This window comes from Schistocerca gregaria, unplaced genomic scaffold (genome assembly GCF_023897955.1).
Source record: "Schistocerca gregaria isolate iqSchGreg1 unplaced genomic scaffold, iqSchGreg1.2 ptg000350l, whole genome shotgun sequence".
NCBI lineage: Eukaryota > Metazoa > Arthropoda > Insecta > Orthoptera > Acrididae > Schistocerca > Schistocerca gregaria.
Window position 1 is genome coordinate 1216673 of NW_026061810.1, and position 3190 is coordinate 1219862.

The following is a 3190-nucleotide window of genomic DNA, read 5'->3' on the forward strand; positions in this document are numbered from 1 at the left end:
ACCATGCGCACTTTCCTCCATGGGAGTAATGTCTCATAGAGTTTACGATTTGATCGTTCCCTGGAAGACCAGTAGAAGTTTCCGATGCACATCTGGAGGCATTGTGTAATCTGTGGACTATCAGAGTGTTGATGTAACACAGAAACTGCATCGGGATGGAATACAACAGTCACCATGCGCACTTTCCTCCATGGGAGTAATGTCTCAAACAGTTTACGCTTTGATCGTTTCCTGGAAGTACAGTAGTAGTTTCCGATGCACATCTGGAGGCATTCTGTAATCTGTGGACTAAATGAGTGTTGACGAAACACAGAAATTGCCTCGGGATTGAATACAAAAGTCACCATGCCCACTTTCCTCCACGGGAGTAATGTCTTAAACAGTCTATGCTTTGATCGTTCCCTCGAAGACCAGTATTAGTTTCCGATGCACATCTGGAGGCATTCTGTAATCTGTGGACTATCAGAGTGTTGATGAAACACAGAAATTGCGTCGGGATTGAATACAACAGTAACCATGCGCACTTTCCTCCATGGGAGTAATATCTCAAACAGTCTACGGCTTGATCGTTCCCTGGAAGACCAGTAGAAGATTCCAATGCACATCTGGAGGCATTCTGTAATCTGTGGAGCTTCAAAGTGTTGATGAAACACAGAAATTGCATCGCGGTTTAATACAACAGTCACCAAGCGCACTTCCCTCCATGGGAGTAATACCTCAAACAGTCAATGCTTTGATCGTTCCCAGGAAGACCAGTAGTAGTTTCCGATGCACATCTGGAGTCATTCTGTAATCTGTGGACTAACTGAGTGTTGATGAAACACAGAAATTGCATCGGGATTGAATACAACTGTCACCATGCGCACTTTCCTCCATGGGAGTAATGTCTCAAACAGTCTACTCTTTTATCGTTTCCTGGAAGACCAGTAGTAGTTTCCGATGCACATCTGGAGGCATTCTGTAATCTGTGGACTAAATGAGTGTTGACGAAACACAGAAATTGCCTCGGGATTGAATACAAAAGTCACCATGCGCACTTTCCTCCACGGGAGTAATGTCTTAAACAGTCTATGCTTTGATCCTCCCTCGAAGACCAGTATTAGTTTCTGATGCACATCTGGAGGCATTCTGTAATCTGTGGACTATCAGAGTGTTGATGAAACACAGAAATTGCATCGGGATTGAATACAACAGTAACCATGCGCACTTTCCTCCATGGGAGTAATATCTCAAACAGTCTACGGCATGATCGTTCCCTGGAAGACCAGTAGAAGATTCCAATGCACATCTGGAGGCATTCTGTAATCTGTGGAGCTTCATAGTGTTGATGAAACACAGAAATTGCATCGCGATTTAATACAACAGTCACCAAGCGCACTTCCCTCCATGGGAGTAATACCTCAAACAGTCTATGCTTTGATCGTTCCCTGGAAGACCAGTAGTAGTTTCCGATGCACATCTGGAGTCATTCTGTAATCTGTGGACTAACTGAGTGTTGGACAAACACAGAAGTTGCATCGGGATTGAATACAACAGTCACCATGCGCACTTTCCTCCATGGGAGTAATACCTCAAACAGTCTATGTTTGATCGTTCCCAGGAAGACCAGTAGTAGTTTCCGATGCACATCTGGAGGCATTCTGTAATCTGTGGACCTTCAAACTGTTGATGAAACACAGAAATTGCATCGTGATTGAATACAAGTCACCATGCGCACATCCCTCCATTGGAGTAATGTCTCAAACAGTCTATTGTTTGATCGTTCCCAGGAAGACCAGTAGCAGTTTCCGATGCACATCTGGAGGCAATCTGTAATCTGTGGACTAGCAGAGTGTTGATGAAACTCAGTAATTGCATCGGGATTGAATACCACAGTCACCATGCGCACTTTCCTCCGTGGGAGTAATGTCACAAACAGTCTACTCTTTGATCGTTCCCAGGAAGACCAGTAGTAGTTTCAGATGCACATCTGTAGGCATTCTGTAATCTGTGGACTATCTGAGTGTTGATGAAACACAGAAATTGCATCGGGATTGGAAACAACAGTCACCATGCGCACTTTCCCCCATGGGAGTATTGTCTGAAACGTTCTACTCTTTGATCGTTTCCTGTTAGACCAGTAGTAGGTTCCGATGCGCATCTGGAGGCATCCTGTAAACTGTGGACTATCAGAGTGTTGATGAAACACAGAAATTGCTTCGGGATTGAATACAACAGTCACCATGCGCACTTCCCTCCATGGGAGTAATGTCTCAAACAGTCTACGCTTTGATCGTTCCCTGGAAGACCAGTAGTAGTTTCCGATGCACATCTTTAGTCATTCTGTTATCTGTGGACTATCAGAGTGTTGATAAAACACGGAAATTGAATCGGAATTGAATACAACAGTCACCATGCGCACTTTCCTCAATGGGAGAAATGTCTCAAAGAGTTTACGCTTTGATCGTTCCCTGGAAGAACAGTAGAAGTTTCCGATGGACAGCTGGAGGCATTGTGTAATCTGTGGACTATCAGAGTGTTGATGAAACACAGAAATTGCTTCGGGATTGAATACAACAGTCACCATGCGCACTTCCCTCCATGGGAGTAATGTCTCAAACAGTATACGCTTTGATCGTTCCCTGGAAGACCAGTAGTAGTTTCCGATGCACATCTTTAGTCATTCTGTTATCTGTGGACTATCAGAGTGTTGATGAAACACAGAAATTGCATCGGGATTGAATACAACAGTCACTATGACGGACTTTCGTCCATGGGAGTAATGTCTCAAACAGTCTACGCTTTCATCGTTCCCTGGAAGACCAGTAGTAGTTTCCGATGCACATCTGGAGGCATTCTGTAATCTGTGGACCTTTAAAGTGTTGATGAAACACAGAAATTGCATCGTGATTGAATACAACAGTCACCATGCGCACATTCCTACATGCGAGTAATATCTCAAACTGTCATCGATTTGATCGTTCCCTGAAGAACAGTAGTAGTTTCCGATGCACATCTAAAGGAATTCTGTAATTTGTTTTCTATCCCGGTGTTTATGAAACACAGAAATTGCATCGGGATTGAATACAACAGTCACCATGCGCACATTCCTCAACAGGAGTAATGTCTCAAACAGTCTACGATTTGATCGTTCCCTGGAAGACCAGTAGTTATTTCCGATGCACATCTGGTGTCATTCTGTAATCTGTGC